At 42.0% G+C, this 15,378-nt stretch overlaps 1 protein-coding gene and 1 non-coding gene across 3 annotated transcripts in view; one reads left to right on the top strand and one right to left on the bottom strand.

Moving 5' to 3' along the window:
- Nucleotides 1–15,378, top strand: part of KCNB2 (potassium voltage-gated channel subfamily B member 2) — a 366,536-nt gene that overhangs the window by 203,982 nt on the left and 147,176 nt on the right. The gene's annotated exons all lie outside the window — the stretch shown is intronic.
- Nucleotides 8,302–8,403, bottom strand: LOC111775111 (U6 spliceosomal RNA). Its single transcript, XR_002810613.2, has one exon. It is a non-coding gene; the product is annotated as a U6 spliceosomal RNA (small nuclear RNA).

The following is a 15,378-nucleotide window of genomic DNA, read 5'->3' as shown; positions in this document are numbered from 1 at the left end:
TACCGCAGCATCTGTGTCTGCAGCGTAAAGGTTGGGGGAAGAGTACGAAATGGGCAGTATCTTCATCCTACAGAGACCAGCCTCAGAGGCATGTCCCGGAGTCCTGCCCAGCTGGGGAAAGTTTCCTCCTGTAGCCTTCAACAGCTGCGTATGTGATGCCACCTTCTGTCCAGGACTGCCAGAGACTTCTGGATCTTCTCACAATGGGCTCAGCCCAGAAGCGGCAGTATAAGGCTCATGTGCCAGGAAAAGCCCCTTTGTGGGCTGTGGGCTCGGCAGTCACGGGTATGCCCTGAAGCACCTGGGAAGGAGGTCACAGCCTTCCCGGAAGCAAGTGTCCTACGACCCTGCACAGGCCAGTGAGTTGGGGGGTTTGATGACTCCTGCTCACCTCCTGCCATTGCTGCTTTCTCCCTTTCTATAGCCTTATCTGTAGCCTTTCCATAGCTCCCATTCCATCCCTCCACCCCATCCCCAGTCATCCTCCACCCTGAGCCTTACCTGTGTGATATCTTCTACATCCTACATGCATATAAGCCGGAGTTTTTATATCACAGGGCTGATGCAAAGACAGTCATATGGGCAGTGTTTGAGAGCTGTGGCTCTCAACCTTGGCTGCACATTTGAATCACCTGGGGAGTTTTAAAAATTTCGATGCCCAAGTCTTCCCCAGACGAATTACAGCAGAATGTTTGGGGATGGGATGCAAGCATCAGTATTTTTCAGGGCTTCCTAAGTGGTTCCAATGGTGGGCAAAGTTAAAAACCACTGATTTAATGGGAAACAGAGTAGAGAAAAGGAACGAAGTTACTTATGTATGTAAGTGAGTTAGAAAGTTACCTGCAGTAGATCAGGTAAGAGAGGACAAGGGCAGTTAGTGATGGAGAGGTGAGGCAGCTTCAAGCCATCATGACAGGTGAAGTCAAAAGAGCTTGGGGAAATTGGATAGAAAGTAAAAGAGGAAGGAGTCTGGATAAGGCCCAGGTTTCAGATTCTATTAAGTCAGTATAAGGAAAGCAGGAGGAGGAAAAATATGATTTTGGTTTTGGATGTGTTAATGTCACGTGCTTCTGGAGCTATCCAGGTGGCAGTGTCAGATGCTCAGGAGAGAGGTAGGCCAGAGATATTGTTTGGGCATCACTAGTATAACATGATACCTGAGGCCTTGGTAGTCAGTGAGGTAGTCTTGACAGAGCAGGTGGAGTGGGAAGAACAGATAAGGCAGAAGAAAGGGGCCAGTGAAGCCAACCGAGGAGTTGCAAGGATAGAAGGAGAACGAAAGACAAAGGAGTGGACAGTTTCAGGAAGAGAACAAATCAGTAGGTCCGATGATGATGCTACATCAAGTATTGCATTCATTGAATTTGGCAATACGGAGGTCAGTGGTGACTTAGCGAGACCTTTTTAGCAGAGTGGTGGTGGCAGGAGCCGGCCCACAGTGAGGTTGAAGAGGGAAATCAGGGAATAGAGACAGAAACTATAGATGACTCTTCTGAAAAATTGGCTGTGAATGGAAAGAGAGATACTCAGTGGCAACTGAAGGAGAATTCAGAATTCAGGGGAGGAATTATATGTGTGCACACACACGGGTGCTTATGTGTGTGTATGTGCGAGTGCATGTGTTTATAAGCTCCAGGAAAAGAATCAGTACCAAGGAAGAGATTGAAACTCCAAGAGAGAGATGTATAATTGATACCTCAAGAGTCCTGAATGGCAGAGAGGATTGGTATCTAGAGATGGTGGAGCTTTGAGCTGGAAGGATACCTTTGTTTTGTTTATTTCTTTGTGAGCCTAGAGAAACAAGGGACATTTCTCAGAGGAAGGGTGTGTTATAAAAACATTTTCATTTGAACCTTTCCTTGGTGCCATGGAGGCTGATGCTGAAGTGTGGGCACTGACAGCAGATGAAAAATGAGACTTTCAGGAGCAAAGGACCCAAGGAGAGAACCCCAAGAAGTGTTGAGTTCCGAAGTCAAGGAAGTCAAGAGTGGTCTTCAAGTACAAACGTTGCAAGTGGCGCTGAGACCACTATACTAGCCAAGGTCAGGTGCCCTGTGGGATGTGCATGGCATGGAAGGAAAATCAAAGATGCAGTCAGATGAGTCCTGGGAGCTGAGGCTCTCTTAGCCATCACCTGGGTCAGTCATAAAGTTGTGAGACTGCCCACCACAGAGCTGCTCTTTCTCTCTGCCCTGAACAAAGGAGGCTCATGATGTCCGTTGAGCAAAAGGGAGCAGGAGTTTGGTAAGGAGACTGGAGAATGGTAAAGCTTTGGAATGGCCACTGAAGAGAAGAGAAAAGGAAGCTGATGCGGGACAAATAAAAGAGTGGTTCAGTTGAAATGGGAGACTCGAAATTTGTAGCAGCATCACCCCTCATGGTTGAGTTGTCTCCCTCTGTGCTTGGCAGCCCAGCTGTAGGAGCAAACACACAGCATTGTGAGGTGATCTTGGTGGGCGAATGCAGCAGAAGTCCAGGGCCCAGACAGTCGAGGAGGCTGGGGAAAGAATGAGCCAAATGGGTGCAAAAGAAATGTTTATAAACAGAGATGATTATAAATGTAGCTATACAATTATCTAGCTAATGAATGACTCACAATTATGAAAATTAACCCAAGCTTGTTTTTAGATGGTATTTTTCTACTTTCTAAGAGTAAAATCTCCTGGGTCTTATATTCAAGAAGATCATCTTGCTCCACGTTCCTTCCACAGGCCTTTCAGTTTCCATTTCCCTCTGGAAAGGAGAATGTTTTACTCTCTCTTCTCATTGTTGTAGGTTATCTGGTAGACAGAGGGGCAGCTGAGGTTCGAGAGGTGCTTTTGCACTGAGTACATAATATTTAAATAGTGATTGAATTGGCAGTCACTGAAAACTCAGGGCCCACAGTTCCATAGTTTTTGAAGAAAGAACATTGGTTATTTCCCATGGGCATTCCATTAATGGAGGAAAAGCAGAACTCCACAAACTAACCTGGTTTGACATTTACTTAAAATATGCCGAGTGCTATTTATCTGGATTAGCTTATTAGATGCCCTAGCTCTGCCAGATAATTAAAGGGCAGCTGGAGAGTAAGGATAAAATCGTGCCAATATTTTACAAGAAGAACTTTTAGGGCTCTCTCTCCTTTGTTTAATGAATTTAGTCTGAACTAATGAAAGTGTTATGTTGGAGCCGGGAGGCTGCATAGGGAAGGATAAAAGTGAAAGGAGAGGAGAATTTTGCTTTCTCTCTTGTTCTAAAGAGAGCCTTTTTTATTCTGGTAAATAAAAGAGTTGGTGGGATAGAGGGAAGGATATAAATCTTTTCAGTTTTAATAGAAAAATTTTTATTCCTGGCTCATTTATTCTACTTTATGACATTATATTGCATTATAAAATATAGAAGTGAAACTCACCCTGAGGAATAAAGAATGCCACTTTCCTATATTTTTATTAGAAATTAAGGCATAAAATATCCTAATGAGAATTTATGGGGAAAACCTGGATAGTCTGGGAAGAATCCTGCAAGGGAGCATGCCTCCTGTAGACACTCAAATATTAATAGATGGTCGTGAGAATTTAAATTGGGTTCTCTGCTCCAACTCTGCTGCCTTCTTTCTCCTACCACAGTCACCTAAAATTATGCAACCACAGTGTGCAAGGCTTTGAACAGCACATATATTTCTGTCTGTGTGTGGAATGTATTAACCAAACCACAACATGGCTTAGCTGGAATGCTGTGATCCAAACCATTTATTAAAAGTGATAAATCACCATTCCTGTCTTTGGAAGAGTTGGTCAAGATAGGAGGTAGACATGTGATGGGCATGAGATTTTGCCCCAGTTCTGATTGGCTTCCTCATGGGTAGGCGGCAGTTGTATTCATGGGGGGATTCACCAGGAGCCTTTTCAGCGTAAGCTGGTTGTTCAGAGGCCAGGGGTGATGACTGGACACCTGAGTGAGACCAGATCAGAGTCAAGGTCCAGGAGCAAAGCCATCAGAATTGAGATAAAGTAACCAATATCATAGGCAGAAACAGAAATTCAGCGTGGCTAGTTGGAGCATGTGGAATTTGGACAGCCTCTGCCTAAAACAAAGGAATCAGTGGTCCACATAGTCAACTCAGATGTCTGCCTTAACTTAGTCTTGTTTTTCCCTTCTCTGGGGGCTTTATAAGATCCCGTTTACAAAGATGGAGGCCAGTTGGTGTAGAGAGAGGCTTGGACGTCATAGAAAGTCTACAGTGTTGGAGCCGGACCAACCCAGGTTGAATCTCAGTCTGAGCACTTCCTACCTTCATGGACTTATGCAAGTGAACTGACCTCTCTCAGCCTCCATTCTCCTAACTAGGAAGTGAGGATAATAATACCTGCCTGTCAGGTTGTTGTGAAGATTAAATAACATAATGTGTGAAAGCATCTAGCACACAAGAGATTGTGAATAAATATTTCTCTCTTCCCCATTCATGAGTGAACATTCAAACAACCTAGGGGATGTAGGCCAGTACCGAATCCTCATTTTCCAAATAGGACAAGTAAGGCATTCCTTTGCCTGAGATCTCAGGATGTGGTTCTCAAATTTGGTCCCTGGTCTGGCAGCAGCAGCATCACTTGGCAACTCGAGCCCCCTCCCACACCTACTGAATCAGAAACTCATAATCAGAAAGCAGAAACCCAGGGGCCTGTGTTTTACCCAGCTCTCCAGCTGATTCTGATGCATGCTGAAGTTTGAAAACTATTATATTAGGATAAGTAAGGTCAGTAACTCACAGTTTACTGCAGATGTGGAGCTCACAGGCCTCATGTAAACTGTGTATACTGAGCACCGTCTCATATTTACCTCCCCAGATTCACGTGGTATTGGCAATACTTTATTTTAAGCTGTGCAGTGTTGGCCGCAAGTGGAGTCCACATTGTGATCGTACCTAAGTCCTGGACTTGGGGAGATCAGTAATTTCCAAAATTCTTTGTACTGTCAGACCGTGTGTTTGATCACATTTCTTCATCAGATTTGGGAGACAAATATAGAACTCATCACCTCCCTGTTGCATGAAGCCAATTCTTTTCTTTTCTTTTTTTCATAAACTGGAAAAGAATTCCTTTTTCTCCAGTTTTACTCAGATATAATTGACATATAACATTGTATATGTTTAAGGTGTACAACATAATGATTTGATATATGTATGTACTGCAAAATAATTACCACAATAAGTTTGGTTATCATCTATCACCTCACATAGTTACAAATTATTTTTCCCTTGTGATGAGAACTTTTAATATCTACTCTCTTAGCAACTTTCAAATACACAATACGGTGCTGTTAACTGTAGTCTCGTGTTATACAACAGGAAGCCAGTTCTTAGTGGGCACCGTCACCTACTCTTTCCTTCCTCCTGACTGTATTTGGTGACTGAATATCCAGTTGGCCACTGGGTAACTTGGGATGCTTTCAACTATTGCAAAGCCTCAGTCTCAAAAATGGTCATGACTATCAACAATAGCAACCCAGAGAATAAGCTTCCAAGTGGCCTTGGTAGTTCAGCATGGGGATTATGAGGAGCGGGATCAATCCACAATTTCTGACTTCCATAGTCTGGTGTGGAGGGGGTGGGGAAGGAATGCTGCCAGCTCCCTACCCTGCACCCAATCCTACAGCCCTTGTGTTCGTTGCTGCCTCACAGTGGACAATGACTTCTCAGCAGGTGTCCATCATGCTTTGAATTAACTGCACACCTGCTTCGTCTCCCTCACTGCGTGCTTCCGTGGAAGAGAAAAACAAAACACAGCCTTGAGCTTGTTGAAACACATGCATTCACAAATGATCCCCTTTCAACAATGCCCAAGGAGATTTGGAAAACAAAACCGGCTTTTTCTCTTGTACGTAGAGTGGCCACCAAAGGATAAGCATTGTTCTATCAAGGTCCACCTCTTGCTGGAGTGATTGCTGGAACCTTCGGGGAAGAGAGAGTGTGTTTATAATGAGAGGAAAATGGATTAATCAAAACTCTAGCCTTCAGCTGTCAGCACTAGAATACAATATGTCAATTGGAATATGAGGTGGCTTTGACAAGAATAGCATCTTGCTTGCTTTAGTCAATCCTATTTGGAACAGCCTGATTTGAGCAGTGATTTTCTCCGCAGCAGATGAATGCATACCAACAAAATCCATTAGCTATGAAAGTTGTGACATTGATTTTAGAATAAAATGCTGTTGCAAAAGAAGGAAATCATATTCTAATATCTCTACCGCTGACAGCCCATACAAGCCTCAGGAGAGATCTCCTTGCAAAAATACATCCCCTTTATAAAGCACAAATAATTTCTCCATCTTAATCAGCAGCCTACTAGAGTCTGTAAGATCACCAGCAGTTAAATTTAAATTAAACATCTAAAGCAAAAAAATTGTTTGAACTGGCTTTGCTTCCTGGGCTTATAGATATTTATATTTCTGTAGGTTCCTTATGGAGTGTACTGGAGTGAGTCGTTCTGGTTAATGCCGTGCCCACGCCCTAAACACACCTATGCAACCATATCACCAGAGTTGCATCAGGAACCCATTTCACGTTACCGTCTGCTTCACAGTGCGTGAGAGTTTCTGACACAGAACGTGGTTGGGAGAGGGGTCCTGTGGTTTTGAGGCCATACAAGCTTTATCCGTTGCTTTCAAATTTTCTAGGCATGAATGACGTGACTGTATCTGTTCCAGTACAATCATGTCAGCAAGCTGAAAGTCATCTGCTGACATGTTTGGACAAATTGTCTTAGTATTACTCAAAGCCAAAATTGAGAAGAAAATAGTTTTTAGTGGAATTCCACTTGGAATCCATCTTGTCAGAGTCCCCTTTTCCATTTAGCATCTCCATTCTCCCCTGGGTATCAGTGTCTGCACTCCACTGCAGCCTTGCTCCACCTTGTAAGGACTGTTTCCCTCAGCTTCCTCGTAGGTAAAATAAGGATATACATTATTCATGTTCATACATATTCATAGGGTTTTTAGAGGATTAAATGAAATAAAAATATATCAGGGACCAAGCCTATAGAAAGTGCTTAATAGATGTCAACTATTGTTACTATTCTGATTGTGCTTACCTGCTCCAGGAGGCCTAAGCGTGGATAATTTGATATTTGTGTTTCTCCATTTGAGCACTGAAGAGTTGACTTTCTTTCCTGGTAGCTAAGGAAAAAATAAAACAAAGCAAAAAGCAAATAGTAATATTAATAAATATATGTTTTGTGTGTGTGTAAATATATACATACATACAGTGGGTGAATTTTTTATTTGAAGGGAAAGCAAGCTTATAAATTTATATGCAGAAAATCCTTTCTTGGAACTATGTTCAGTATGGAGTAATGTTTGGAGTCCCTGCATAAAGGTGGTTTGGTAGCAGCAAATGATAGCTTCAATCAGGGCTTTGCAAAGTCAGAAAAAAAGAATGCTTTTAGACCAGCTGTTCTTGGATCAGTCCTGCCCTAAAGCTGAGGGTCTGATATCAGGTAGTAACTCAAAAAAGATTTTTCTCTAGGGATTTTCTCACTGATGATGTGTGTTAGCGCAGGAGTAGAACCTGAAGAATCTAGAGCATCTCAGAAGATAGCCCAGCGGTACCCACCACTGTATTAACATGCAGATTCCTGGGCCAATGGAGACATGAGAAATAGGACCTCCTGGGAGCCCATGATTCTGCATTTTCAACACTCACCCTGTCCCAAGGCAATTCTGATTTGGATACAACACTGAAGTATCAGAGTCGCTGATTTATTGCCATCTCTAGCAGCCCATTGACCAACGTGCCTCTCAAAAATCCCATGCCTTAGATGGACAGTGGCCAGATCCTTTTTTTTCACTTTTAATTTTTACTTATTCGATTATTAGTGATATAGAACTTTTTTATTGAGGTATAATTGACATACATTATATTAGTTTCAGGTGTACAATGTAATGATTCGATATTTGTGTATTTTGCTCAATGATCACCATAATAAGTCTAGTTAACATCCGTCACCATCCATAGGTACAGAGTTTTTTTCCTGTGATAAGAACTTTTAAGATCTACTCTCTTAAAAATATGAAACACTTGAGGCCGCCCCATGGCCGAGTGGTTAAGTTCACACGCTCCACTTGGGCAGCCCAGGGTTTTGCAGGTTCGGATCCTGGGCACGGACATGGCACTGCTCATCAAGCCATGCTGAGGTGGCGTCCCACATAGCAGAACCCCAAGGACATACAAGTATAATATACAACTACTTATTGAGGGGCTTTGGGCAGAAGAAGAAGGAAAAAAAAGATTGGCAACGGATGTTAGCTCAGGGCCAATCTTTAAAAAAAAAAAAGAAACACTTCACAAATTTGCATGTCATCCTTGCTCAAGAGCTTGCTAATCTCCTCTGTATCCAATTTTAGTATTTGTGCCGCCAAAGTGAGCACTGGGCAGATTCTGGATACGCTAGGTCCGTAACTGAATTCATATGTCAGAGCCGGCCATATGGGGGGGCAGAGAGTTAAGGAAATGGAGAGTCATGTGCTTGACATGAAACCCAACAGAAGAGGCACCATTTGGTTGTGATTATTTAAAAACCAAACTTCTGTTTCTCAGCAATAGTTTAGCATGGACATGGGAAATTGGTGACTGCAGATAATGCCAGTAGTTGCCAACAATAAAAATGGAATCCTATAAACACTTACGCAAGTTTATGGTCCAATCATTGAAGTTCTAGACTGCCTGGCACAATTTAGATGCTCGATAAGTTTATGTTAAATGATTAAATACCAAGAAACATGTATTGTAGGCTTAATCAATAAGTACTATGGTAGACACACTGTTGGAAAGCAGAAACAGAAGGCTTCCCAGAGGAGGTGACATTTGAGTGACCCCCGAAGAAGAAGCAGGGCTTTGTGAGGAGGAGCAGCTTTTCAGGCACGGGAAACAATGTGTAGAAAGACACGGACAAAGGAGAAACCTTGTCTTGTTTAGGAATTCCAAGTAGTTCTACATGGCAGGTGTACCACAGTCCCACAGAGAGAAGTGCCGCAGAGACCGGGGCCAGTGAGTAAGAAACAATGAGACCCTGCAAGATGATTTCAAGGGGTTGAGATGGAAAGAAGACTGAGCTCAATGCCAAAGTCCTTCATGAAAGAGATGCAGCCCTGAAAGTTGGCAGAGCACAGGGATGAGACAGGAGGAAGGAATGGATAGAATAAATGTCACTGCTGGGTGATGGAGAACTGGCATCTGATCCAGGATGATGAGGGAGAATGTGCCACCTTCACTCAAGATTTGGCAAGGGAAGAAGTGCCTTCAGGGGGAAAAGTCCGTCTTCTCTAAAGGCAAGGAAGGTGGAGACAACATTTCAGGAAGAGGTTGAAGATGTAGGGGAATTGTATTCCTAACAGCAGGATAGGAATGGCCAAGAGGGAGGACCATAGGGGTAGGAAGAGTTGGAGGAAGGAGAGAAACTGTACAGGGCTCATCGTTCAACCAAGCAGTGTGGTGTTCAGGAAAGACAGCAATGGGAATGAGGTGATTCTGTCCACTTGACCTCCGATTCTAAGTAGAGCTTCTGTCCTGGTTCCTGAATTTTCTCTTGGGCTGTTAATGATGTAGACAGTGCACCTCTAGATTGAGGGTAAGGCCATCTTTTTGGCCATTGTATATAGTCCTACATTCCATATAGCTGTGTTCTCTCTTAGTTGAGAAAATATGCAGTAGTAATCACAGAATAATACTACCCAATTCCTGTTTGCTTTTTATGCACCATACATTAGGAAAATGTGTTCTCAAATTTATCGAGGAGAAAATGAGCACTAACAGGCTAATTTGTTTTTGGTGCTTTCCTACAGGACAGAAGGGTAGACCAGAGTTAGTGTCTATTCAGGGGGAAATAGATCTATAAAATTCACTAGCATAAATTCTCGGACAAGGAATGACAGGGATGCCCCCGTCAGCACAGAGTCTGAACTAACTGTAACAAATATCCTAAAGGGGAGGAGATTTTACACTTTAATACAATTCAACAAACATTTTAAAGTGTATAAAGTTAATGGCTCCCAATTGGGGAATAGCCCAAGAATCTGTAAAATAGGAAGAGACTCACATAACTCTGTATAATTGAGAGGAAGTGTGTGTCCAGTCATCAGCAAACATTGTTTCTAGATCCCAGTTGCCTAAGCCGCATTGTAGGAAAGGATGCCCCAGACCACTCGTTATTGTCCCTGACAGGGGAGCCAGCCCCTGCCCTCAGGATGAACTCTCGCCCAGGGTGGTTTGTTGACAGTTTTGTTCCATTGAGTAGATAATTGCTGGGAAAAGTACCTGAACTTGTGAAGCCTTCAAACGGAATTATCTGATTTCCATTTGTGTGTTGTGCTGATAAATACGCCATTAGTTTCCCCACCACGGTCCTCCCTGGCTGACTTTATTAAACCAGATATAATGGCAGGTTTTCTGCTGAATTCAGTCCATCTGCTTTATGCTCACGTGTAGTTGAAGAGGATATTTCCCCCCAAATCAGTGTGAGGATAGTCTTATCCAAATCTTTGTCCCTGGGAGGCATCTTGTTCAGCTTTAACCTCCTTCTCCCACAAAAATATCAGAGTTCCAATTGTGCACATTGTTAGCAATTTTGAGGGTCAGAATCAGTTTAATGGAAAATAGTCCCTTTCAAGACAATCTAGGACCTCTATCTGCAGAGTTGAGATAAGCACAGACAAGCTGATTATTATATAATCAACAATACTAATTAGTTTATTTAAAACACGTGTGATTAATGCTACACTTTATCTTAGTGGGTCTCAAACTTGAGAGTGCATTGAAATCACCTGGGAGGGCTTGTTAACACGGATTACTGGGCCCCAACCCCAGAGTTTCTAATTCTCTAGGTCTGGGGTGGGGTCCCAGAATTTTAAATTCTGACAGGTTCCAAGATGGTGTTGATGCTGCTGGTCTGGAACCCACAGTGTGAGAACCATGTTCAAGTTTCTGGTTATCATGATAAGTTAATTGAGCCAGATGTTTTCCTCTTTCATTGTTAAAGCTGCTTCTTGAAGTGATCTAAGGACCACAATATAACAGAATCGCTTAGGATGCTTATGATCAATGAGTGAGACCCATCCCAGACCTCTGACTCAGAGGCCCGGTGTGATGAACAAGCTTTCTAGGAGATACTGACAAACTGTCCTACAACAGTGATTCTCAGTCTTGCTTCCATATTGGAATCTCTCAGAGAGCTTTAAAAAACACCAGATTCCTGGTGTCCAACTATGGAGATAGTGATTTAATTGATTTGAGTACAGCCTGAACATTGAAGTGTTTGAAGGCTTCCCAGAGATTCTAATGTACAGCCAAAGTTAAGAACCACTGCCCTAGAAGGATAGTCTGTGGATAAATTCTGCCCAACTTGTCATTTCTTAAACTGTGTTCCTCAAGAGACTTTGTGATCCACCGGATGTTTATAAGTATTATTTTTTTAAATACCCTAGGAAATACTGGGTTAAAAATATTTTTTAAATTCTAGGGTGCTTTACACCAAGATATCTCAGGGCCCATAATATGCTATTTTGCATCACAACTCTTCCATGTGACATTTCCCAAACAATTTCACCAAGGAACACTTTTTTGAAGAGCATGTTATTAAATGGGTTTCGGGTTTCAGAGAACCCCTAAAATTGTGTGTGTTGGTGCGTGAATGTATTAACACATCCACCTATGTCTTTTCTGGAGAGAAGGCTCATAACATTCATCAGATTTTTCAGCCAGTTCAGAACATGATCCATAGATAGTTCAAAAATGCTCACCTAGGGGCCCACCTCGTGGCGTAGTGGTTAAGTTCGCTCACTCCACTTTGGCAACCCATGGTTCGCAGTTGAGATGCTGGGCATGGACCTATACACCACTCATAAAGCCATGCTGCACTAGCATCCCACATACAAAATAGAGGAAGATTGGCACACATGTTAACTCAGAGCCAATCTTCCTCACCAAAAAAAATATATGTATATACTCACCTAGAGTGTCAGATCCACTTTGGGGTGCTAAGAACACCTACAATAAGCAAATAAAGGAAACAGAATTGGTCCTTCCTGATCTGAGACATGGTATTTCCACCAGGTTATCTTCACACTGATACTTGCTAGTTCACTTCTTTTGGGTCTTTTAATCATCTTTATTATAATATAATTCTCATGCTACAAAATTCACCTATTTAAAGTATACAATTTAATGCCTTTAGTATAGTTACAGAGTTGTGCACCCATCACCACAACCTCAGTTCGTCACCCCCCAAAAAAATCCCATGCTCATTAAGGAGTAAATCCTTCCTCTCTCCCTCGCCAGCCCTAGGCAACCGTTGGTCTACTTTCTGTCTCTATTTCATGTAAAAGGAATCATACAATATGTAGTCTTTTATACCTAGTTCCTTTCACGTAGCATAATGTTTTCAAGGTTCGTCCATGTTGTAGCATGTGTCAGTACTTCATTCTTTTTATTATCAAATAAAGTTCCCTTGTATGGCTATACCACATTATATTTATCCATTTGTCCTTTGATGGGTATTTGGATCATTTCCACTTTTGGGCTATTGTAAATAATGCTGTGATGAGCAGTCATTTGCAAGTTTTTATGTGGACGTGTGTTTTCATTACTCTAAGAGTGGAATTGCTGGGTCATGTGGTAACTCTGTGTTTAACAATTTGAGGAACTGCCAAGCTGTTTTCCAAATTAACTGCACCATCTTACATTTCTACCAGCAGTGAATGAGGGTTTCAGTTTCTTCACATTCTTACCAACACTTGTTATTATTAATTTTTTTTTATTGTAGGCTTCCTAGTGGGTGTGAAGTGGTATCTCATGTGGTTTTGATTTGAATTTCCCTAATGGTTAATGATGTTGAGTATAATTTCGTGTGTTTGTTGCCCATTTACATATCTTCTTTGGAGAAATGTCTATTCAAATCCTTTGCCCAATTTTTAATTGGGTTATTTAACTTTTTATTATTGAATTATATGAGTTCTTTATATATTCTAGGTACAAGTCCCTTATCAGATATATGATTTAGAAATATTTCATCCCATTCTGTGTGATGTCTTTTTAGTCTCTTGATATAATTTTTTTGTGCTGTTATTATTTGCAGCACAAAAGCTTTTAATTTTGATGTAGTTCAGTATATCTATGTTTTTTCTTTTTTTACTTGTGCTTTTTGGTCTCATATCTAAGAAATTGTTGCCTAATCCAAGGTCACAAAGGTTTATGCCTATTTTCTTCTAAAAATTTTATAGTTTGAGCTCTTACATTTAGGTCCATGATCCATTTGGAGTTAATTTTTGTGTATGGTATAAGGAAGGGACCCAACTTCATTGTTTTGCATGTGTATGTCCAGTTGTCCCAGCATCATTTGTTGAAAAGACCCATTGTATTGTCTTGGCCTCCTCATTCTTCTGAAAATGAAGTGACAGAAATAGATAAAATAGTAAGATTTTCATAGGTTAAAGATTCACTGAAAACCAGATAAGGTAAATATGTGTGTTGAATATTGTTAGTGTCCTGAAGCAATTTAAGAGCCTAATTCAGCATCCGTCACATGCTGATTAAGTACTTCCCGTGTACTGGGTTCTGATAGAAAGGTGAATTAACCATAATTTCTATCCAATCTCTCAATTCACCTGGGAAGACAGACAGGTAAGCAAACCAATATAGCAATATGGTAAATGCTTTGGTAGAGATATGTACAAAGGAAAATATGGAAACACAGTAGCCCAGTAGCTTACATGAAATTTGAGCTCAGCCTTGATGGTGGGAAGGACTCTCCTGGGAGAAGGGAAAGGGAGTGGAGTGGAGGGAAATGATCTGCAGGGAGTTCCATCGGACTGGAGGCTTGGAGTCTGTGTGGAGAGTAGTTGGAGATGAGATGGAAAGGCAAACATTGTGAAGAGCTCTGCATGCCCTCTTGTGGAGTTTGGGCCACGTTCTGTGGGCAAGAGGGAGTCACTGAAGGGCCTTAGGCAGAGGTGGTTTAGTGAATTTCAGAAGGTTGCTGAGCCTTCTTTGGGAATCTGGCTTTGGCAAGAAGTGATCCCAGCCCTGGCATCACTAGCCAAGAATCATAGAACTTTCCTTCTCTCCAAACCATGCCTCCAGGGCTTACGTTCTCCTTATATAGGAAATTTTCCACTCTAGGGGGCCAATCACCTATAGGGTTCTCAAACTCCCTTCTTTATACTAGAGCACTGGCTCCAATAAAAATGAAAACCTAAGTAAGATAAAATAATAATTTCTTTAGCCATTAACAGTATCTCATCAGAGGCCAACCAACTCTCATCAACTTGGGGGTCAATCCTTTTAGGAGAAAGGGAATAGCACTTGAAGCTATCAGAACACCATAGCTGCAGAAACCCTATAGCTTACTCTTATGGCTACAACAACTCGGCAGACCTGGGATAGCCCAGAAAACAGTAAAAAGTATTTTTATTATGCTAATGGACCTGGGACACAGACACCTACCTCTAACTCTCTACCCCATCTGCCATCTATGTCTCCAAAGACCTTAATGGTATTTGATGATTCCTATTATTAAGACAGAGGCTCTGTGTGTGTGTGTGTTTTAACTGAAAAGGACTCTTTTGTTTTTTTTTTTTTTGGAGGAAGATTAGCCCTCAGCTAACTACTGCCAGTCCTCCTCTTTTTGCTGAGGAAGCCTGGCTCTGAGCTAACATCCGTGCCCATCTTCCTCTAGTTTATACGTGGGACGCCTACCACAGCATGGCTGCCAAGCAGTGCCATGTCCGCACCCGGGATCCGAACCAGCGAACCCCGGGCCGCCGAGAAGCGGAACGTGCGAACTTAACCGCTGCGCCACCGGGCCGGCCCCTGAAAAGGACTCTTAAGGGAACAAGCTGTAATGCCCAGCCTGAGCTCCAAGGAGGAAAGTCTAAACACTGTTATTTGTAAAACAGAGCAAGAAAATGTTCCTAAACCCTTCAAGAGACAAATAATATCTTCAAAATTCATGGGAAGGAAGGTAGCATAGTGGTTGAGTATTGGAGCAGAGTCATACTACTGAATTTAAACCCTGTGTCTATCACTTACTAGCTGTGTGATCTTGGACAAGTTACTTCTTAAAGCTTTAGCTTTTTGATCTGTAAAATAAGGATAATAATAACACCTACCTTATAATGCCATTGTGGGGATTAAATGGGATAATCCAGGTAAAAGGCTTTGCTGGATTAAGATTAAGTGCTCAATAAATGATCTCTGTTATCATTGCTAGGGCCAGAGAGATTTCTTGTTTCACTTCAGAAATCAGTGTAGATGCAGGACACTGAAAAAAGCTGTGTAAGACCTTCTGAACTGAGTCCTTGGCCAAACCACACAGCTATGCACATTGGCTTTAAGCAACACGTATAACTTCT

The sequence above is a fragment of the Equus caballus genome, chromosome 9 (genome assembly GCF_041296265.1).
Source record: "Equus caballus isolate H_3958 breed thoroughbred chromosome 9, TB-T2T, whole genome shotgun sequence".
Classification (NCBI taxonomy): domain Eukaryota; kingdom Metazoa; phylum Chordata; class Mammalia; order Perissodactyla; family Equidae; genus Equus; species Equus caballus.
The sequence above is the reverse complement of the archived record's forward strand: the minus strand, read 5'-3'. Positions and strand labels throughout refer to the sequence as shown.